Source organism: Camponotus vicinus, unplaced genomic scaffold (assembly GCF_025532165.1).
Source record: "Camponotus vicinus isolate PSW18456_S1 unplaced genomic scaffold, iyCamVici1.0 SCAF_13, whole genome shotgun sequence".
In the NCBI taxonomy this organism is placed as follows: domain Eukaryota; kingdom Metazoa; phylum Arthropoda; class Insecta; order Hymenoptera; family Formicidae; genus Camponotus; species Camponotus vicinus.
This window is the reverse complement of record NW_028141949.1, coordinates 14,140,163-14,164,645: the sequence shown is the minus strand read 5'-3', so window position 1 is coordinate 14,164,645 and position 24,483 is coordinate 14,140,163. Positions and strand designations below refer to the sequence as shown.

General features: G+C 34.6%; 1 protein-coding gene across 3 annotated transcripts in view; it reads left to right on the top strand.

Annotated features, from left to right (window-relative positions):
• The window catches only part of Sha (shavenoid), a 97,630-nt gene that overhangs the window by 6,937 nt on the left and 66,210 nt on the right, over nucleotides 1-24,483 (top strand). For all 3 annotated transcript variants that reach the window (XM_083086091.1, XM_083086092.1, XM_083086093.1), the window contains exon 3: nucleotides 6,421-6,622. The gene's annotated coding sequence lies outside the window, so the exon portion shown is untranslated. The remainder of the gene's footprint in view (nucleotides 1-6,420; nucleotides 6,623-24,483) is intronic.

Here is a 24,483-nt window from a genome sequence, read left to right as displayed (position 1 = left end):
TTTTTAATGAATATGGACGCAACAATACTATATAAATTATTAAAATGTCAATTTATTATTTATTTTTATAATTATATTTAAGAAGGTAAAAATTTAAATTAAAATTTAAAATATATCGTAAAAAGCTTAAATAAAATATCTATATTATACATATATATATATACATACAAAATCTTATAAATATCTTTGTCCTATGTCCTTGAAATAGATTAAGAAAAATTAGCGCAAATATTTATATACATATATATAACTATGCATTTTATTATTCTCATGCATCGTATACATTTATTCCTATAATTCAATTTTATTGAGATTTCTTTTCGAAATAATCGAAAATGATTAATTCGGATAAAGCAATCTACAAATAAATACGAAGAATGCGTTTTAAAATGGAATTTTTAGACAGATATGAATCTGTCATTTCCTCTAGCTATCTAGCATCGATTCAAAACGGTAGACTCTCATTTCATATTACTTTCACCGCTCTCGTCACGCTAATTATAACTAAACAAGTATGAGTTTATGATTCGTTAAGAGATTTAAGATCGCTTTAACACCAGAAAGAGAACACAGGCGTGCTTTCCGTGCATATTAGCGACGTGGTGTCGTATAAAAAAGCCGTAAGAGAAGCCCTCTCGAACGCGACAAAACGTTCGACGTTATTTCGGATAATTCGTAACCCGCTTTTACGCGAGGATCTCCAATAATTAGCGCACGCCATGCTATAAATATCCTCAGCGACGGATTGCATTAACGGGACACCGCGAAACGCAGCAGGGGAGGCATCATAGTCGAAATTTTAATAACGGTTAATAGCGGTTACATTTCCTGAAGAGGACGAAGCGCGACAGGACGAACTTATGGATTAAAAACCTCTTGCGTGCGTGAGAGCGCACGAGCGGGCAATTTTTTCACTTATCTCGCACATTTCATCTAACGGAGACATAAATCCGACGTTGAGACCGGCGTCGTTTGTACTGCCGCGTTCCTTTAAGTGGTTCATTCGCGAAATACGGCCGTACCATCTTTTTATACATATGTACATACGTGTCCTGTGGACCGGCCGCATCCTTCTTCGTTCGCACTTCCGCTTTGCTCGAGCGCGAAAATGCGACACCTTCGGGAAATAACGTAACATTGTTGGAAAGAATTGATGATACAGATAATTTCTATAATCGAAGACACAAAAATCAGCGGAACAATCATAAACGATAGTTAATACATATAATAAGTGCGATAATGTTATCTTGCTACGACATATGGTTTTAAATACCCAGTCTACTCTAGTAGTATGAAATTAATAATTTTTAGGAATTTTTTTTAAATATTAGCAATTGATCTTTTTTTGAACATACTTCACTTATATTTTTATTGATATTTAAGCAGTTCGTCAGTATTTTTTAATCTTGGATATTTAGCTTTTTTCTGTTCAGTACGAGCCTCTGTGCACAATACGTTAAAAATTTTGCTTCTTGTGTGTAATTGACTGAAATAAAAAAAATTTGATTTAATTTTGTTCTGTAGGATATTTTTGGAGTACTGAATTTAATTTCATTTAAAAAATTGAAAAATAACAGTGTTATTTTAAAATTAGATGTTTCAATTTTGCTGAAATTTTTCTCATTTCTTGAACGTCAGAAAAATTTAAATATATAAATATATTAATTATATAAATTTATGAAATATTAAATATTAATTTAAATAAATATTAATTAAATATTAATTAATAAATATTAATTAAATTTAAATAAATATTAATTATATAAATTTATTAAATATTAAATATTAATTTTTTAAATTCTAATCAAATTTAATGTCCAAAAAATATTCTATGGATAAGTAAAATTTTTTTCAGATAATCATGACATATGATTTATTTTTTTGAACAAAAGAAGAGCTAAATATCCGAGATTTAAAAATGACGTACTATTTAAATATCGAATGAAAACATATGTAAATCTCTGAAAAGATTAATTCCTTCATAAAAAAATTCTCAATAAAAATCACCAATTTTTTATTTAAATTGGTAGAGTAGACTCTTAATGAAGATACAAGGGAGGCGGACAAATGGACGAGATTAACCGCCTAATGAATTTTTAACGACGATAAACACACGCGTTTTCTTTCCATTCTCTTGTTCGCTCCTCAATCTTATTCCGAGAATTAACAGTCAGGTGGGTGCAAGCGAACCAAGGGCGGAAACGATGACAAAAAAAAGGAGAGAAAAGAGGAAAATAAAAGAGCGAAGGGGCAGATCGCATTTTGCGCGTGACGGTGACAAATTGCCGGATCTTCTACATCTTGCATAAAAAAAGAAAAAAGAAAGAAAGCAACGACGCTCCCCGTTTGCCGCTACGTTTTCATGTGGGACACGAATTCGCACTTTCTCGACACGCGGAAGGAAAATAAAAAAAAAGCGGCAAACGCGCGCGGTGGAGGACTCGTTATTGTGCATAAATCTTTCAGATTACTCGAGATTTATGGCTTTTTCGTACACAAGCCGTATACGGTGCCGTCTTGCGTTCAGCCGCTTCCTCGCCGCCTCTTACGCGCTCTTTCCCTATCATCCTTTGACCTCTTGGACCCCGGCTTCTTTTCATCCGCGCGAACGTAAGTCTTCACTTGACAGAAGCATCTTTGAATGACAAATGGAGTCGTTTAGTTTATAAAGCGCATGTCAAGTGTTAATACCGGTGTGACAAGTTATAAGAGCGAGGATTAAAGATATATGAAAACGAAACAGGTTTGTGTAGGATTTTCGCGATTTTTTAAAATATTTTTCGTTTTTTTAATATTCTTAATATAATTGCTTTTTAGATATAATATTTAGAATAAACAATCAAATTGCATTCGTATTTTTACTTTATGCTTATCCCTCGCACATATATAATAAATAGCTTCTATTATTTTTTTACTCGTCTTCGTTCCCAAGAAGCGCTTTGTACGATCCAAATATTCATATTTAATCTTCTAAAAACGACGATAAATTCCTAAATAATTTCTTCTTGCGTCGCAATTATTTATTCTAAAAATATATTTATTCTAAAATAAATAAATATATTTATTCTAAATATATATATTTATTCTAAATATATTTATTCTAAAATAAATAAATATATTTATTCTAAAATAAATAAATATATTTATTTTAAATATATTTACTCTAAAAATTATAGTCACCTCTTATTCATTTCACCGGAAGTTTCTCTGTTTTCGAAGCTCCGTTTTGTCGCAGCTTGTTTCAAGAATCGAGTCTTCGGTTCAGGAATCGATCGGAGATATTAGTGTACCATGCTATTACGAGACACGCGAGACGTTTGACCCGAATCTAATAATTCACATGCGAAATCTCACAAATTAAGATAAGCGCGCTGGCGACGATTTTTGCACCGTTAATTCTCTCTCTTTCCTCTTCAAAGAGACGCACCGGCAATGAGTATAAATCCTGACCACGACCGATATCGGACCTTTTCTTTTTTTTTTATATATATATATTCGAGTGACCCTCGTCCCCGATATGGCGTTTGAGCATCACCGTTTATCGCATTCCGTCGAATCCGACTTAAAATGCGGCGCTAAATTCAATCAATTTTACCAAGGGAGAAAGTAGGGGAGGAGAATAAGCGACGAAAAGCCATCGCACGGTTTATCGGGGTTACATCGTGAGTGCATTCGCGAAAAAGAGGAGCGCCGATTATCCATTAATTACTTTCCGGGTGGCCGTGATGATTTTTGTGCCAATATCCTCTCCTTCTCTTCCTTTCTCTACTGACGAAAGTATCAGCACAGCCATCTGCATAGCCGGTTAAACGAATGAAAACTGTACCTCTAATTGCATGGCGGGTGGGCCCCGAATATTGACGCTTCTCCATCGCCCCCTCTGGCCTGCCAATGGATCGCTGGCTCGTGGAATTTGATTTTACGTCAATATTCATAAGCTGCGATCGGGACGGGGAGATGTCATTAAAACGCCCATGAAATTATCAGGGGGCACGTTGTAATTACTTTGAGATCTTATTGCAGCCTCGTAAACGACGTGCAGCGATGACACGTCCTCCGGTGAACTTTCGCCAGATCTCTCGCCAAGATACAACATGCCCGATATAGGCGGACGCAAAATCATTTTTTATTCTTCAAAGATGCGAATAATTATGGCGATTATTATCGCCCTAGTTTGTTTGTTATTTTTAGCAAAAATAATAGTGCGCGTTTATTTGATAACTTGGCTAAAAATGATTGTATAAAGGGAATGAAATAAACATTAAAATATTACGACGCAAGATACAATAGAAAATTGTGGAAAATTATATATTAAAGCAATTAGGTGTCAAAGAAAGAAAAAATGACAAATGTAACGTTCATGAACGTATTATATTTTTTTCTAAAAGTACACGTCTCGGTACTCATCTTATTACGATTGCAATTAGCACGAGACGATGGTACAGTCATTTCATTTTATGAACGTGTTAAACTGCCTCTTTCTGCACGCATCACGAGAAGAAGCTTGAAATTTTGCTAGACTTATGAGACATCGCTGTATTTTGAATATATTATGCAATTTCGTCGAGATTTTACATTCATGACTTTCAAAAGAGCTCGTTAATACTTATCCAAAGTATTACGCGAAATTGCGAGAGATTGACAATAATTTAGAGCCACGATCAGGAGCATTTAAAGGATCAAATCTTACGTTTATTGCTTGATATTAATAATACTTTGACGTTGCAATTAGAATCGAAATTTCAGCAGCGAGAGAGATTAATCTAGATTGGCGGGATTATCAAGGATAATCCATTACGTTCCATCGCGCTGGATGAGCGGTCACGTGCCGGTCCGTGAACGACCGTGAAAAGCGTCACGACGGGACGGTTGCATTTATTTTCTCAGCTAGCACGGTCAACAAGGTGGCATGAGTCGTGCGAAAGTCGACCTCCTTTCGAGTGTGCTCTCGCGATACAATGTACAATCTGCATACTCCACTTTGACAGTTTGCCCGATCAATCAGCTGTTTTCCTGAAAAAAAGAGGGACAGATTTTTAACGCGATAATTCACATCGAAATGATTGACTTTGAGAGTATCATTGAACGACTCAATGGTACCTCTCCTCCAGCCGAAGTATCCGACTGGAACGCGACGTGCGTAACGCGCACCGGAATAAGGAAGTGCTTCCTCTCGCTCGTCGACGCGGGCGCGACGAGGAAGGACGACTCGCTGCTAGTCGCGGAGGAAGAGAGAGACAGCCGTGTGCAATAGCGCGGTTAGGAGGCCGGAGAGCGAGGGAAGCCGCGGAAGAGCGAAGGGAAGGAGCGAGTGAGCGAGAGACGTCGGAAGAGCGACGAGGAACCGCTTGTTCTCCGCAAGGACGAAGACGGCGCGGCGGCGCTCCGCGTCGTAGGCACTTCTCCTGTGTGGTGCCTCTCGCAGCCACAAACTACCCGACCACCACGCGGCACGGATCCACCACGAAACTCATCCTCCTGGTCTCTTTCTCTCGTCTACCCCGTCACGCGACACCATCCGTCAAAATATACTCGTTGGCGCGCTCCGATCCCTTCGCATCCCTTCTTGCCCTTGGGATCGCGGCCGAAACTCGCGGGAGATGGACCTCTGGAACGGATGGATCACAAGCACATCGATTGAGATTCCGGAGAGCTTGGACGAGACGTCGTAATTTTCTAAATTCTGTCTCACATGCGCCACCGCTAATGTTGGGTATTGTTGAAGTGTGAAGAAAAGATCCTTGCGAAGAGCATACATATTGAAGCAACGATGGATTCGGTAAAATAGAAAATAGAGAACGATCTATCTATTGCGCGATGCATTTTGAATTTTATGAAATTTATCGTCGTATCGTTATTGCTTTATTTAGCGAGAGAAGGAATAAAATAAGAGGTGCATCGCACAATTGCTGCATTTATATAAAGAGAAAAATTTGCAACAAGGAGTAAAAATGGAAAGGATAATTCTTTTCATGGAATAATTTATTCTTTACCGATGAAAACCGCGATATAAATTTTACTACAATTCGACATAGTAAATTTATACGCATCTGGGATCTATTTAAATTTAGATAAATAAAAATAGAAGAAAGGAAGAGAGAGGTACCTTGCAAGAATAATCTGCTTCTCGTCGCCGCATCAGTTTGCCTTCTGAAGAAATTTCACTCATAAATTCTGGCCTTCGATTATGCCAACGAAACACAATTCTTTCGTTTCTCGTAAAAAATGTACAAATTCTACTATCGTAATTGAATATCTTCGAAAAGTGTATAATTCATCTTTCATGCTACCTTCGAAAGTTTCCATGTGAACATTAGAACTAGCATTTTTTTGAAAATTCGCGATGTGAAGTAGTTTCTATAGAATTATAGCCGCGCGTTAATTGACTGGTGAACTGACAATTAATAAAATTTGTGACAGAGGATGTGAATCAAACTCGAAAATTAGCCGCCACAGCTGTTAAAATGCTGGATCCGAGGGAAGCCGCGATCCACGCTCATTATCGTTCCTGACAAACGTCGTCCACGTGCTACGAAGATCATCGATCACCTGGCTGTAGAGTGTCTACAACGGCCGATGAAACTTACCGCATGGCCTGCCGCATCCAGCTGACATTTAACAGGTTAGTGCCAGTTAGGATCTTTCAAGATTTTTCTGACACATGTCTCCGAGACATATATATTATATCGAGGGAAGAAAAATCGCTGCAAAGTATTTTATTTATTGCCAACTATTTATCTACAATATAAATCATAAATCTTCGAAGGCGATATAAATAACAGGTTCAAAGATGCATCGAGAAGTAGACTGATATTCAGATTATTTAGTGCATTGATTGTCTGCGCTAAAATAATTACTATCTCGCATAAACACAGACATACACACATGTGTAGTATTGAGATTTTCAAGTCTTTTGCATATGTGACGAGCTGCCGACAATAATTAAAACTTACCATCGCAATTTGCTCTTCCAGATTGACGTTCGATTGATCATCTCCAATTACGATACCGTTATCAATCATTTCGAAATATTGCTCACTCATTATTCCGTATCAGTTGGCGAAATTTCGAATAATTATTTTGATCATTCGAAAAGACCGTTTCGATTCCGGTTGGTGTCCCGGTTCAAGGCTGACACTAACACGCGAGAACTTTCTTTTACCATCATGCAATGTTCTTTCATCAATATGTACATAGATTTTTGAGACAAATATATTTAAAATTAGCGAATAATGTAGAAAAATTTCTATTAAATTGAAAAATTATTAAATTGTTGCATTAAATCAGCTACTTCGTTTCTTTCATTCGAGTCATCTATTTTACTTAAGCAGATAACATTAATTTTTTCTATGGATTAATAATTTGCCTCTTGTGAAGCTAAAGATTTATTTGATTTATTAATTTAAATTTTATGCAACCTTTCTCTCTCAGACAAAAATGAAAAGAAGAATACATTTTTCTATCAAATGATCTCAATTTTTTTATATATCAGAAAGAAAAGAAAAAAACTTAAATAATTTAGTTTAATTAACGTCTTTCCTTAATCCTTAAATTTAAATATCGCATACATCTCGAGATGAATAATTATCTCTCTCAGATGTAGATGTACATAAATCTTTTCTCTGAATATTCGATTGATTTGCTCTTTGATTGATTCGATCTTCTTCCTTGAGACATTTATAGAATTGTATAGCGTATATACGTACATGATCGGTGATTGCGAAACTCTTGATCTCAAAATGCTGATTGTACTTGAAACTTATTTCACTGTAATAACGTAAGGTAACGTTTAGGTGTAATTACTATAATAATACTCATTTTCGACGAAATTATGCATCGACTCGTTGCATAATTTTCATTTTTCGAAACTTATACGACAGTGCAGTTGTTGCGTTGTACTTTGTTTATTTATTAATTTGAAAAAAAGATAATTTTTTAAAAATAGGTTTTAAAGTTGATTTTAAAAATACACGTTTGCATTATTGTGCTTATAAAATTCATTTCAATTGTTTGCTGTATACATATATTCTTTTACGGTTTCTTTTATATTCAGATTCTTATATGTTTCATTAATAGTAGTTTCCGGTCAAATGAAGTAGGTACTTTATTAGGTTATTATTCTGATAATGATTAGCAAAGAAGAAAGGAAAGGTCTGTGTAAGAATCTTCGAATAATTATTTCGAAATTATACCATATCGAGAGATATCGAGTACTATTCTATCAGTCGTCCAATTTTTAACTGATTAACATATCTTAAATCTAATATAAAATAAATTTTCAATAACTAAAAAAGAAATTCTCGCGAAAGGTTTACGATGATGTCGCATCTTTCTAAATTTTCTCATTCTCGCGAACGAGAGAACAATCTCTGATTTCCGATTGCTTAGAAATGGCCTTGCAAGGCCATATGGAGCTCGAGAAACTCGCCTACTTACATACCCACTTTATCCCCGTGGAACAAGACAAGCGAGGCCAGATCGAGATCTCAGCTGAAGAGCAGGTATCGCTCTTCCTTAAGTCTAATAGAACAGATGGTCGTCCCGGTGCCACGCCTCGATGCTCCAATTTCTTCGATCACGGTCACTTTTTGCTCCTTTCGTTCATTTTCCATCTGTTCTTGCGATATCTTCCTCGATACACGGGTATCTCTTTATAAAATAGAAAACGTAATTATCGAAATTGAAAGTTTGTTAGATCGTTCCGTGTTTTTCGATCTACTTTTGTCTATTGATTTTTTTGTAGCGTTTTTTTAAAGCAAATCCATAATTAATAATTTGAATCTATGGATTCTCTTTTTATTTACATGTTTTATTTATTTTTATTTATTTTTATTTTATTTTTATTTATTTTTATCTTTTCCAAATTTCCTATGGTACCGTTAATTCGCTTCGCTTAAGCTGTTTATAAGTGTTCTATCATAATGAGTAATATTCGATATCTCTCGAAAAAGATGAGGCAGACTGATAAAAATATTCATATAATTTTAGGGAAGAGCTATATAATTCTTCCTCCCTCCCCTCGTTTTGAAGGAAATCCGCAATCCATCATATTTGCGGTAACGCGGTAATTTCGCGTCATCCCATGTATATACTTACCCGAATCTGCGTAGTCTGAAAATTATCCTCGTTTCATTTCATCAAGTACGCGCACGCACACTTGCGCATCCATTAAATCCTTCGCGACCATATAAAGTATAAACGTCAACGCGCGGTCGAATGGCGGTTATTTTTGCCGAAAAATGTTAATCGGCCGAGAGAGGAAACAGTTAAAGACGGTTGGTATCGCTCCCTCTTGAACCCGCAATCAAATTTCTGGCCAGCGAATCGTTCCCCGCGAGGGACCTCGTTAAAATCGCCAGCTGCCACGGTTCCCGAGCTTTTTTCCTCCGCTTCACCCAACCACCCGGCGCGGTCGCCATTTTCGCGCGAGCTCCTCTTCTTTAATTTTAATGCGACCGCGTCCGCGTCGCACGTAACGAGACACGGAGGCACCTCCGGCATAAATGCCAGACATCCATCAATCGGTACCGCCGTTCGAATCGTACTAATTCATCGCGAGGCACGCAATTAGCGGAATTTTAAGGTCGCTCGTTATGGATGTCTCGCGTGTTCTTCACGTGCTACTCCTTTTCGGGGGGAAATCTTTTTACGCCGAGATTGGATCTGTAAAGCATTTCTTTTATTTTATTTCGGAGTCGGAATGCAACGCTGACGATTTATCGCCGGAGTTCCCGTGTCGTCTTGTTGGATTCTGAACGCACGGAGCGTGATCCTTTGAATAGATTTCACGGTCTTTCGTGGGAATTGGCGGAAACGTGAAAAATATGACGTAGAAAAGCGCATCTCAAACTCTCTCGTCTTCATCGATGCAACGGAGTACGACGCGTATTCTATGGCTTTGACTTTTTTACTTTGCGCTCGATTGCTTACGGCAAAAGCGGCGCATTATTATCGGGGGAGGACTCGTGAGATCATCTCGCTAAGAGGTATATTATGATACCGATTTTTTACCGTAACGGATTGATTATTTGAGCCGCTTGTTTCCAAAATTATGTAAATTTAATTTTAAAACATTATGAGTATTAATAAGCATAGATAATGGAGTAAAAAGCAAACTTAATTTTGGATAAACAAATTGAGTTTTATTTAAAATATTGTGATAGTTTTTAAAAATCAATTTAGAAAAAAAATTTAGAAAATATTTTATATACATATATTGTATTAATATAAATTTTTTTCAAAATCAATTTAGGAAATAACACAATTTAAATTTACATAATTTATATTTTATATGTATTATATTAATATAAATTTTATTATTGACATATTTTCTATCATATAATTCATATATTAAATTTTTTTTCTATTTTATTTCCAAAGTAAAATTAACTTACATTATATGTTTGGATATAATTTTGGTAATAAAGAGTTTTATCTAAAGCAAGTCATTTCATTGCTAATTAACAGTATGTAAGTTTAATTAAGACACGATAATTACGTTCTTTCACCGTATTCTGTATTCGTCATTTACGAAATTTTATTAGTAGCCCTTACGGAAACTTGATGAGTTCCTAATTAGAATCATAATTCACTGTCGTAGAGTTTTATTGCGAAATCGTGGAACCGTCACTTTTTTACAAGGACTAAACCAGATATACCAGCGGCCCTACGCATTCTTGCATGAAAACATACATTAACCATGATATACATTATTTCTTTTCGGTGCGTAAACTCGTACAAAGTTATTCTCTGTTTTTACTGATTTCTATAAAGAATTATAACTGCCGATTCTAAAGACAAATCGATACTTCGTATTGAGCGATGCAATCGATTTATTTGATGCGTTCGATTTAAATTTCTCTGACCCGAATATCTAATTACAATAAGAAGTCTTGTGAAAATCCTGGGATATAAATTTATCGCTTATTAGATCGGAAAAGAAGATGATACGCGAAAGTTGTTTTAGTCAATATCACTTTTTGCGAGAATAAAAATAGACAACGATGTACTTGAGTAGTCAAATTGCAAAATAATCTATTTATTTTGAAGAACAAAATTATTTTTCGTTCTTATAAAATTTATTCTTATAAAATTTCTTTCGTTCTTAACAAAATTAAATATCTCTTACTTATAAAATATTCACGATAATATATTTTATAATTAATTGCAATCTTAAATTTCGAAAATTTTTAGAGATATTTGTTATATTACATCTTTATCTAATTTATTCAAATAAGAAATGAAATACTTTACAAGCTTTTTCTAATAATAATTTTTATAAGCCTTTTCTGTTTTTAAATAATTAAAAAGCGTTTTTTAAAACGTATTTATAAGAATGTTCAATTAACAATTTGACAAATTTTATCTCGACAGCTAGAGAACCAAATGTCACAATTATTTAGCGATATATGAGACGTGAAATTTTCCCAACCGGTAAAAAATCTGTATAATTGAATTAATTTATTGACATTAGTGTATATATTACTCCTAAATAACTGCGCGTTGCATTAAATCTTACATTATATTTCGCACCCACCAGAAAAATATCTAAAGTAGCTACTTTTTCTCTTTCACGATCTTTGGAATAAAATAAATCACGGCGATATATTTATCCTCATAATTAACGGTTTACCTAATCTTTTCCATTTTTTTGCACGTCAAGGTGCCTCGCTAAGTGAGAAATCATTATCCCCCGTTGAATTCAAAACGACATCTGCTACGTCGCAGCATCATTATCACGCTCCCCATGCGTGTGTGTATATGTTTCGTATCATAATATATATTCGACGATATTATCGCGCGCGTGACAATATCGATGTCTTCTTTAAGTCACGTTAGATGACTCGTATGAAGTATCACTGACCCGAGTCGTACGCGGAGATTTATGGGGTTCGGAAAAAAAAGTCGAGGGTCCGGCATAATTTTCAACGGTTATTATTCATCGGATACCGACTTCTGGTAGTCGGTATTCCTGCTTGGTATTAAACGTTCACCGCCGCAATTCGTCATTCCGTGCACGCGTGTTGGTGAACGGCAGATGATACTCGCGACTCTGGACCGGGCTGGAGCCCCGAAAAAATCAGATCACTTCAACAATCCGGATCATTTCAATCAGGTTACATTTCGGAGAAGTGGTGATTGGAAGGATTCTTGCTAGATTCGCTTTTTTATCGGTCGCAATAAGTAACGGAAATGCTTTCACTCGAACACTGGAGAGTGTATTCTTCACCTCGTTAGGCCAGCGACTTAATTGCGTGCTCGATATAATTGACGAAGGTTTAATGGCATCTTACCTTGAAAGTTTAATGACTTATTATTAATAGATGGCAAACTGGAGAGCGAGGATAATTCTATATAGGTTTTGTCGTCGGCGTCTTTAGTAGAATTATACGTAATAAACCGTAATCGATTCAAGTGTGATTCTAAAATCTGATATTAACAGATCAACAGATAGATGAGGTCGAAGTCAGCCAAGATAATTGTGTGGAATAAATAACTATATTATAGCGAAATATTTATGATGTTATCATAATAATTTCATCGCTTAGTTATAAAAAATTATTTTATTCTGTTTATATAACAATTATTGCGAAATAAAAAATATAGATTAATTTAACTTAATATTACTAATTATATATATATATAATTATTTTCTAATTACATATATTAATTTATAATTTTTTAATTAGATTTTAAAACAGCTGTTATTTTTTTACTGCATGAAAAATTATTACAATTTATTCTCCGCTGTCACTATTCATTCAGCACCACTACTGCGCTATTTTACATCCTAACAAAGTATATATCATTAATATCTATAATGAAAATTTACTAATTACTCATTAGATGGCCGTGTTACTTTCAGCTGAAAATCTATACAATCTCTCATGGATGTATTTTAATGATTCTACAAATTACTCATTTACGATGAAATCTCTCACGATTTCTATTTTTCACGCTTTGGAGAAAAGACTTTCGTTGCTTTGACACATTCGGGACGGGGGAGGGGGAGGAGATTTGATTCATATGCAGATACATTGTACGCGAGGATGAAATTGCCATTAGGCAGTAAAAATAACGATGCAAATTGATCCTTTGGCGGAACTAAAATTCTTTCTTGAATATTTCAATGAGTATTTTTTACGACACCGCGATTACACACGTAGTTAAGTATGAATTATAGTTATAGGACGAAAAGATCGTAAAAAAAAAAAAAAAGAAAAAGAAAAGCGCTCGTTCGCCCTCGTGTAATTACACGTGTGTGTGGTTATTACCCTGCTGCATCGGAAAAATCTACCGCAGCGGGTGGGGGGGAGAGGAGGAGAGAGAAGAATTAAAGATCGTATCGACGCGCCTTCGAAAACTCGATGATTGATTTCGTTTACTCGCGCGATATCGGGCCCCGGGTGCGCATGCGGCGACCGGTACCAAGTAATTACGAAATTGTGATTAACGGTGAGTAATTACAAAGTTCGCTACCTCGGTGATGGATTAATTACCGGGGCTATTACGCGAGCGCGCGCGGTCGCGAGAAGGAAAGCGCGCGGTTTGTCGTGACATGCTATTAACCCCGACCCTCCGATCTCCGATTGGCAAGTCTCAATCTTGTTCTTGTTGCAGAATTTCATTGACGCGCGGCGCGCGCATTATTTTGCATACGGGACAGCTAACGAGACGCTTCAATCGCGGCGGAGACGAAGCTCGCATAAAGATGTCGAAGAGCCTCGAAGAGTCTCGGAGGGTCTCTCGAGGAGTCGACGTGAAGCTGCATAAGAAAAAGAATGACAAATCTGATCTAATCACGTTACGATGATCTTGCAAGAAAAGTATTTCGCGAAAATTGAATGCGTTCTTGCATTTGTGAGAGACGAGTGTTGGGGAGATACAAATATTATAGCTATAAACATCATTTGCCGAGAATCAATTTACACAAGAGCTGTTTGTCCAACAGCCACATCCTGTAAAGCTGCCTACCTTTGAGCGATTGCATCCACCTTTCGCGCGAACTTTTTCTCGTGCTTTTTTCGGTCGTTAGGTAGCCGGCATAAATTGATTAACTGACGGCGATTAATTAATCACAAACGCCGGTGTGAATTAGTTTCATCGCCGCAAATCTTTCGGCGAGCACGCGTTCGCTCTTCTGGTAAATTTGATGAATCAATGAGATTTTGCTAGTTATTAAAACCTAGTTTAAATCGCGAAAAGCATCTCTAACTCTTGCAAAAAAAATATCACATTAGCGGGATCCTTTTCTCTTCCGATTTATCTCTTCAGATTTAACGAGAATTAAAGGAAAGCGAGTTTTCAGTTGATGCGATTAAAGGATGATGCTCGTTAAATCGCTTAATCGCAGCTCCTTGTCGTGAATGTAACATGTGAGGAACGCACACGGTATTATACTTATGATTTTAGGTAGGATGAGAAAAAGACACGTTGGAACGTGTGTTTTTAACGATGGAATGAATTGTTATATCAGTGAATTCGAAAAATGCTAATAAATTACGACCAGTGGAAATATTTAATGAGAGCAAGATAAGCGAGATCATTGATATATGTTTGAGGCATTGCAAACACGTATTATATCGGAAACACATTTTTATGAAAGTTATCGTTCTCGTGTTTATAAGAGCATATAGCATGACGAGAATGCATGTGTAGTTGTTTTTACAAATTATTCCATGCTATTCTACAAGAAAGTAACAAGCGCTTCTGAAGAGAAAAGAAAGAAAAATTGATACAGAAAAACGTAAAAAATATTAAAAGGATAAAATAAGAATGCAATTTATGTACAATAATTTCTTAATCGTAAACTAGTTTTATAAACAAAATTATTGTAAAGTAAATAACGTAAAAATTTAAAAGAAATAATTAATAATAATAATAATCTTTAAGGTAATAATAATAATAATTAATTCAATAATAATAATAAATTTAATAATAATAATTAGTTTAGGTAATAATATAATAATAATAGATTTAATAATCTTTGTATATTATGCAATTTGATTAAATATGAGCGATGATAAACACTGGTTGCAACAAAAATCAGAGCGACAACTGTCAGCTGATATGTCATCCATCCATAAAGAAATAAGTAAATAAATTAAAAATTTGAAAGAAAACAAATAAATGATATATTAATTAATACAAAGTATCTAACAAAAGCATGGGCTTTAATCACTTTATTAATTAGTATGCTGCTCGATTCGCGTTTTTTTTTCTGAATAACGGTTCTTTCTCTATCTGCCCGTAAATCCTCTATCCTGAAGTTTCGCTCTCCCAGCTGATTCACTAGTGTACCCTTGGCGGAACCCCTTTCATTTTCTAGTCGGTGTCTACCACACCTCCGTATATATCCGTCGCGGTATAATAAAGCATGCATTTATACATCGAGACTAGACTAGTTGAAATGGAAAGTGCGCGCGCTTGACATGAGTGGGATGAATCACATTTTACGATCGTGTTATCTCGAAATGAATCTTTTTGTCACGAAAATTTTCCAACAAAATTAGAGTATTTTTTAATATTCAATATATAATAAACTGTCTCTAAAAATAACTTTCCTCTGATTTTCATTTTATCCAAAATGATTGTCCAGTTTGAAGAGTAGATTTCTTATCCTTTATCATTAACTTTCAACGTGGCATTCATCCGCAAACATATTCAGATCTAGAGAAAAGGCATCTGCCTCGCATTCATTTTGTCGTCACATTTGCGGTGCGAAAATTTATGTTTCCTCGAATAGTCTAGCCGTTTTCGCGAGCAAGCAAGAGTTCATAAAAAGCCAAAGGAATCGCGCGTCACGGCGCGATGATCAATCGAACACGCACATGCACGCTTTTTAATATCGTGGCACGCACACATTGCGGCGAACGCATAATTGCGGCCTAGCAACATACGTGCTCTGTTGTTTATTATGTAATAATGTACTTGGAACTCATTATCTCGATCGGCGGCTACAAGTGAGTCTTCGCAATTAGGTATCACATATAGAACTATTCCTGTTAAAATTTTATGAAAAAAAATATATATATTTTAATAAAAAAAATATTTTATAAAAAAGATATATATTCGACCTCCTTGATCCTTTATCACGCCAGTTTTAGACAGCGAGCACTGTATCTGGATTACAGAAAGCGAATTATTGAAAGCCAAAGAAGAATAGTTTAATTTAAATTTGAATAAATTTAAACCTCGAAATAGAGATGCAAAAAAACTAAATGTTTCGTTTTTCATAAAATACGGTTTTATTTTTGTGAAAAAGAAGCAACAAATTTCGTTTCTTTTTCATATATGTATTTTTTTAAATCTTTATTTTCATTAAAAAGCATCTTATAATCAGCTTCTTCTATTCATTCACAATTCATAAATGTGATCTTATAAATTAAAAACTAATCTTTTTATTTTTTATTTTACTCTTTTGAAAATATTTTTAATGAGGATTAATGAGCTTCCTTGTGGTTAAAATAAGACCAAATATAATGTAATTCGCATAACTTCCCGTTAGATGTACAATAAAAATTTTTGTTATGTATTTCTAACTGATAATTATTTGAATCATATTATGTTTGATCTGATTTATTTAATTTAAAAGTTTCGTTAAAATTATTTTCGAAAAAAAGATAAATTAAAAACACAGAAACTTTAGTTTCTTTATTATAGTATGAAGGAAAATAATATTATATTAAAGAAAAATAATGAAAAAAAATAAATTTGGTTTTTCTACTAGAAAAAAAGTTCTTTTGTATCTCTATCTCGAAATTATCTTTTCCAAAAAATATTAAAGTTGCTAAAAATATTGATATATTTTTAATTTTATTTTGTATTCCGTATTATATATTCCGTGTATCATATATTATATGTAAAAAGAATCCTGTCAAGAGGTTTCCTTCGAGGTCCTTCCTTTCAAAGAGGCTTTCATCGAGGAGTAGCCGAATCGATAATTACGATCGAAGGGAGTGAAAAAAGTGGGGATCGCGTAGCGGTCGCGGGATGAAGTTATTTCAGACGGAGATTCGCATCGACAAAACGAAGGTTATTAAATCCGCGACGAGAAAGAGAGAGAGAGATAGGGAGACGACGTAGCTACTCCAATAAAAACGAAACCGAGTCTCCATCTCGCTCTCTCTTTTCCCCCCTCGCCGCGATTAACGGCCTTAATAAGGCGCGGAGCGTGAATAATGCGGATGCAACCGCGTTAGAATTAATGTATACGCAAAGGAAGCGTCATGGCCACGTGGGCAGAGGCATAAATATTAATTAATGGACCATTATTACGCCGGCGTAGTGAGTTTTACTATGGTTGGATGAGTCCGCGCGTGCTGTCCGTTGCTGTCTGATCTCGTCGTCGCGATCGTCGATATATAATAAAGTGTTAATATCGACGAGAAGGAAATTTAATCGCGCCCGACGTCGGCGACATCGACTTGTTTGCATCGTAATCGAATAAATATCGTTACGGCTGAAAATCGTACGCGCAGCGGAATACGTACTGAATTATTCAATTTTGGAGGAATATCGACGGATTAATTATTCAAGATTGAGCATATTGCTTGATAAAATCGCCAATCAATGTCATCAATATTTTTTTAATTACACTAAAGCACCGTAGCGAGAGATGACTTTAACAGAATTCGGTGAATATATTTTCAGAGATATATTTTCTTATTTTTCATGATAGGCGAAATAATATTTATAATATTAAGATACTTATTACTATAAAAATGCTTTACTATAAACTACTTATTTCTAAACTATTTCAAATTATATGCAATTGTCTGTGAATTAAAATATTTGAATAATTACAATATTCTTTTTAAATTTAATAATTAATTTTAATATTTAATTTAATAATATAATAATTTAATAATATTTAATTTAATAATTAATTTTAATATTTTATTTTTTACAATATTCTTTTATAAAATATAATGCGTATATATTTTCGTAATATTTGCGTATATTATTGAATAAAAATATTTATTTTTTTTCTTTTACATATTATTTCGCTTACATTAGTATATTCCACGATTATAAAAATTGTACTATAATTTTTGTTGATATTCAGGACCATATTTTTTTACAGCAAAAGGGAGAGTTCGGTTAGAAATATTAGCCGTTTACCGTATTCCATTGTGTCTTTCCACGGTTAAACACAATATATCGATATTTCTCGCTTAACAATGATGTCCACTTCACGGTGACCGTTACGTCCATTCCGCCACGCGACTTCATCCGAGGATTGTTCCGTTGATTGAATAAAGGAGTAGGACATCTCTACGACATCGGTTCCGCGTTAGCAGTAACACTTCCTAGACGCAGCGCTAAGGCCGCATTACCGATGTCAAATAAATTAGCGTGCACAGAGCCGGAGTAATCGAGAGGTGACCGCCTAAGATCGCATACCTCCGATGGGCCACTAATTTGTGACGTGTCACGTAGCCGCGCCAGTGATGCACAATTTGCTTCTTGAGACCAATCGCTAAATCGACCTTCATTATCCGGTCGTGAGTTAAGAGCCGATCGATACATTAAGTCGCCTTGGTATTCAAAGGATATTCAATCAATTTATAGCGCTTGCGGTTCAAGCAATACAGTATCTATTCGGAAATAAGGCGTTTAATTTGGCTTTTATAATTTAATTCTCGCGGATTTTTTAATTTTTTAATTTTTTAATCAAGTATTATCGTGAATATTATATTTAATTCTCGCGGATTTTTTATTCAAGAATTATAGAGAATATTAATTATAGATCGCGTGGAATTATTAGGACGCGAGTTGTGCATCACTGTATCATAGAGAGAAGCCTCTCTTCTCGGAACACCCTCGCATCCTCCGCAGGAAGTCAATGAAACGCTGCGAGCGCAACGCCCCTAAAAAGATACAGATGACTGCTTGAGCAGGAGTTTATGCACTTTTCGCGCGTGCACAAGTCGCTCTTCTGAATGAATCCCTGCCTTTACCGTTGCCTCGAATACAGAATAACGTTACAAATGTTCGTAAATAACGCAGTCGAAAACAAACGTGATTATCTTTAAGAAAAAATGTAGAATAATTCAATCACATTTTTAGAAAGACATCATGTGTTAATAACAATAATCATATTCGTTGATAAATGAAAACATACGTAATTATGTGATGATTTTATGAAAAAGAGTGATATCAAAATTTGTACAAAGATTTGTTTTTTTTTTCCTTAAATTTATATCTTGCTGGTCAAGAAGAGAGAATCAGACGTAGAATTTTTTTAAATTAATTTTCTGTGAAATTGATTAGCGTGCATAGGAGCATTTTTCTTCATCTTATATATGTAACATATAAAATCTCAATTCGAGAGATTCAATAAAAATAAATTACATACTCGGTATAGGACCAAGAAAAATTAAAATTAAAATTAATTTTTATTTTTTAAAAATTAAGAAAAATTGAAATTAATTTCTAATTTTTAAAAAATTAATTTTCCATGAAACTGACGAGCATCTCGCCTCTGCTTCTTATTGGCTCGTGAGATTTAATCGTCTCACATCAGAGCTCGATTAATTTAAACGTTTTTTTCATTTATATAAAGTCCTTTCATCGTGTTCTATTTAAAATCGAGTCGAATCGAGTTTAGATACATCAGCGAACGTTACAGCGCTAAACGGAATAAAACTTGCAAAAGACGAAGGAAGAAAATATTATAAGACGCTTCGTGGAGCGTAAACGGCGAATTCCTTGCTTCTGGACGCGCCGCCGACATAATTTCCGTGCCGTTGTAGACAGGATCCGATTGGTAGGCTGTAAAACTTCCGCGGCGTCCATAAGTTAGATTTAACCATTTCTTGCCTTTGCGGAATGTCATGCGTGCTACCGGTAGTCACAATCACTCGGAACATCGCGATACGCCATCGCGATTGCGGCATCTGTTATGGGGAATCCTCTAATAAATATTCGAAAAAATCTCACTCGCGCAGAGACGACGCCGCCGTATTTCCCGAATGGTCTGAAAAGAGAGGATTCATTAATTACCATCGCTTGGTTGTTTGATGTCCCCCTTGAAACTTCCAATTAACGGCGCGCGGTATATTCGTCGATTTAACTAATGAATTACCCCTTATATGTTTGTTTACCCCGTTTACTAATTTATAAATTAAATCCGCATTAAAGCTAGAAACGCAAATTTTTGCAAGAGACGCGGTAGATTGACACAAGCAATCGTTAAACCGGCTCCAAGTTGGAGCCAGGAAACCGTAAATGAAAATACCCTAGAACCACGACACTTTGAATTTTTTTCACGCGATAAGCATTAACAGGGCAAATCATTAAAATCATATATATCCAACGTAATGAGACGTAGGATTCTATAAACATCCTTGATAGCCGTATAAATTCCGAATAAAAAGTAAAACAGTTATCCGGCGATGTAACAAGCCATATGGCCAAGCCGCAGGAAAAAAATGGCGCCGCGTCACTTGGTGTAAGCTATCGCGATTTTTTTCATCCGCAAGCGGCCCTAATCGCTTATGAAAGAAAAAAAAATGAAACTATAGCAGAGCAAGTTTAAGAGCGAACGATCGAGCTGTTTATTCCTCGATTAGTACCAGCCATTAATGAGATCATCTCGGAATAGAAACTTTTTATTTCTCCTCCCTCAGCCTTCCTTTTAGTATTCTTCGTATTCGACGTCATTGATCAGAGTACGTCGGCCTTTGTGAATCACTTTTTCAAAAACTGCACCTCGGATAAAGATATTTTACATCAGCTGATAATGATTTTTATTATACAGCTGATTTTATTCTTTCTCATGTGTATGAATAAATTAATATTAATATTAATTATATTATAAATGTTGTATGTAAAATATTTAATTCTTTCTTAAATAACAATTAAATGATTGATTAATTATATATAAATATACAATTATATTTAAATAAAATTATAAACTCAATATTTTCACATTTAAGAAATATGAGGTTTATTTTTATTTTGATAGAAGAAGTATTTGTGGGAATCAGTTCATTAATTTTCTTATAAATCAATAATAAATAACAGACCCATATAAAATACTACACAATATTATTGACAAGCTTGATAACTTGTAATTCAAAAATTATTGTCGATATTTTCTTAGATATTTTTGATTCCACTTTACTTTTAAAATACGCTATTAAAATATTGTACGGAGATTATGAAACATCCTGTTAAAAAAGACCGTGTTAAAAATCGAGATAAGCAGGTGAAAAGGGAATCCGCTAATTAACATCGCATTCATAATTAAAGTTATTTTAGCTAAGCGCCGCGTGACAAAATATATCGTATCTCGTGTTAACGGATTCCACTTCACCATCCGTGTTTGATTGAAGTATTGTAACTACATTTATTTTCACTCAATTTCGAACCTCTCGGTGATTTAATAGATACGAAATATCGGCGGAGGCTCATCCTCTTGGAAAAATATCTTTCGGTGAGAAGCTAAACGATAATGTTATCACGTTTTTTGTGAGAGTGAATGAAAAATGTCTAGTTTATTCCGAGAATAAGAGATTTACACGCATACTTTTTGAAGATTTATGAAGAGATCTTTTACCTTGACGTGAATCATTAGCGTAAATCATCGGCATAAATACGGTAGAGGATTAAAAAAAAATTTACATAAATCGATTCTTTACACGGTCAATAAAAGAGAAATACGCATCGAGGATTATTCTATCGAGAGTAATTGACTGTCATACATTGAAGTATCGAATTATATAAAGTTTTTATAACGAAACTTTTTGTAAAATATTAAAAATTAATGACCGATACCGTACGCTTGTCCAGATCTATTCTTGTCGAATGTAATTGCTGTTTAATTTCTCATTTGGGTTTGAAAGGAGAAGCTCTCGTTTCATCGTCTGCAAAAAATCGACGCCGGCGATCGACTCGAATATTTTATATCGGCACGTGTTTCGACTAATTTTTTTTCTCTGTCCACGTTGCACATTCTCTCGGGGATACACCTCGCGATTCCCGATGCTTTAACGACCGTTAAAAATCTACCGAATTCCTGAGCGAATCGTTAAAGAGTCGTCTTTCGATTATTGCTTAATAAAAAGTACCGGACAACAACAACAACGTCGGTGCTCGTGATAAAATTCGCGTGAGAATCAAGATCGTCTTTTAAGAGAAGCTTTTTCTCTTTGTACGCAATAGGCTATCAGTTTAGGCAGTTGAAAAAAATGGCCTAGTAGTCTTAAAAACGTGGAAGTAGACCACTCGATAAAGTATTTCATTGTACTTGAGATTCATTGTCGGTCAATTGTAGATGATTCATTACGTCGGTATTAATTTCGAGCGAGCAATTCACATCTTTGATAGCTTTGGATCTTAAAATGAATTTTTAAATAAATATTTTGAAAAAGAAAAATATATGAGAGATTAATCAAGTATTTGATACAAATTGTGCATTGCCTTTAAAATAATAATAAGTATATTTTTATACATTTGTATTTTTTTTCATTTGTCATTTTATATTATCGAATGGAACTCCTTCATTTTTACGAAATTTTCATGCAAGAAGAAATGCAGCTGCGAGAGCAAAACCAGCCCTGCTGAGAATGAAAGGAAAAAAAAAGCGAGCGATCGGTTATAAGCCTGGAGACCATGTCAATGTCGCGATTACAAGACGTGTAACGTCGCTTTAATTAATGCATTGACACGGACGTGGAAATTGCAGGCAGTAAACGGTCCAGGTTTGCCATGTTCCTCGAGGATTTACGTCGACACGTGGGCAAAGGGCTCGAAAATTAAAAATTCCTCCGCGCTTGTCATCCGAGTCATCAATTTTCAATATCGTAATCATAAAATCGTCTATCTTCGATGTCGATGACAGACAAGTCGTGATATTTTACCGAAATATTCCGAAATTTAGTGCTAAACAATCATCTTTCCGTTGGGATTTTACGGCAGAGAAATCGGCGAAGAAATCGGTGTTGATGTGTTTATTGTAATGAAAACGGATCTCTCGAATAGAGTCGAATCCCGTAATCTTAGGAATCTAATTTCATGAATTATATCTTATTCCGTTTAGGAACGAACAGCCCGTTAACTGATTGAGAGACATTCGCTCTGGGTGGATGCTTTCACAGAGCTATTTTAGAATTTAACGTTTTATTTTAAAAAATTCATATTTTGCATATATGCATTATGGCATAATATTATTCTAATGCTTATTTATTTACGTTTATAATGATTTTTGTATTCTAATCTTTTTACTAAGGAAGCAAAGTAGAAAAGAAGTATTTTTTTCTGCTTAAAATCTCGTCGAGATCTCTTTTTCATCCTTTCTTTTTTCATAAATTTTGGGATTTTAAGTCTCTCATGAATATGATAATAATTTCTAAGATACTTATTGGTTCTCTTGTCGCGCGCGCGGCCCTGATACAAACTGTCGCCGTAATAAGCGGCGAGATCACTTAATTCGGCTTCGGAAATTGCGCCTCGTACGCAGGTGTATTAACTATTCAGCGAATGTGACCGGGACTATTAAGCAAATCGTCGTACGATATGAAGGAGGAGTCGGTGAGGGTAATCGCTTACTCAATTAGCCTCTTGATGTAAATTTCTCACGCTCGCGCAAGCGGCTCATTACCGATCGATACGAAATTCGAGGTGTCATTTGTGCTTTCACCTGGCGGTTAAGAATCCTTAAGGGTCCAGTCCACTCTAGCAGTTTAAAAAATTGATGAGTTTTTTCTTTTTAAGAATATTAGAAATTGATCTTTTTGGTGTTTTACATATATTTAGAGCAATGTTTAAATCGTACGTCAGTATTTTTAAAGGGAAAAAGTTTCTTTAAGACACTTTAGTATTTCTTGAGCTTCTGTTAAATATAAATTTTAATTAATAAATATTTTTTTGGACCTTATCGAGGAAGACTAGGGTATTTTTCATGTATTTATTTTTAAATCTTAGATATTTCTTCTTTTTTATTTAAAACAAATTGCACTTAACATGTTCAAAAGCAACGATATGATATGCTGTTCCTCGTGTAATTGTCTAAAATGAAGAAATCCGATCCAGTTTTATTAGTAAGATATTTTTGGAATATTGCGAATCTAATTAGAATTTAAGAAAATTAATATTTAATATTTTTCTGATCTTCAAGAAATGAATAAGTTTCAGCAAAATTGAAACATCCTGAAAATTAATAGATCGAATAATTTCAATATTTCTCAAAAATTAAAATTTAATAAATAAAATTTTTTTAAATGAAGGAAGATACTTTCTTGGGGCTATCAATCTAAATAGAAAATTTAAAAGAAAGAATTCTAATTAGAATCTAATTAAAATTTTAACAAAATTAATATTTCATATTTAATTTTAAAATGACACTACTTTGTTATTTTTCAATACTTTTCAATAAAATTAGGCAATATTCCAAAAATATCCGAAATAAAAAAATCGAGTTTTTTCATTTCAGACAATTACACCAGGAACAAAATATTACATCATCCAAGTATGCAT